General features: G+C 37.3%; 1 protein-coding gene across 1 annotated transcript in view; it reads right to left on the bottom strand.

Moving 5' to 3' along the window:
• LOC119586461 (transmembrane protein 164-like) overlaps positions 1-397 on the bottom strand; it is a gene marked incomplete in the record, with an annotated part of 20,214 nt that overhangs the window by 5,626 nt on the left and 14,191 nt on the right.

Genomic DNA, 397 nt, shown 5'->3' with positions numbered 1-397 from the left:
GTAGCCTGCCCTACATTAGTAGGTAAAGAAATTGTGAGGTTAAACACACACCACTTTCACTGTATGTAACAAAAACCCTTGTTCCTGCAACTTTAAACAAGTGTATCTCATAACTGACTTTATGGAACATATGAAATACACTATGAGCTATCATTGATTAGATTTACATGGATATTTGGGAAAATGTTGAGCCTATGGAGGAATTGAAGGAATCGATTTGTGAAGTCCTGAAGAAATGTGTGGGGAATAAGTAGCAGGGTGGCTTTCAGAACCTTGCATTGTCCTTACATGGCAACACTACACTATCAGTATGAATGACGTCAACTGCCATGAACTTGTGACACAGAATATACATACTTAAGACAAGAAGGACAACAAATTTTTTCAGCTCCTTATA

This window comes from Penaeus monodon, chromosome 21 (assembly GCF_015228065.2).
Source record: "Penaeus monodon isolate SGIC_2016 chromosome 21, NSTDA_Pmon_1, whole genome shotgun sequence".
Lineage (NCBI taxonomy): Eukaryota > Metazoa > Arthropoda > Malacostraca > Decapoda > Penaeidae > Penaeus > Penaeus monodon.
This window is presented reverse-complemented; position numbering and strand designations above follow the sequence as displayed.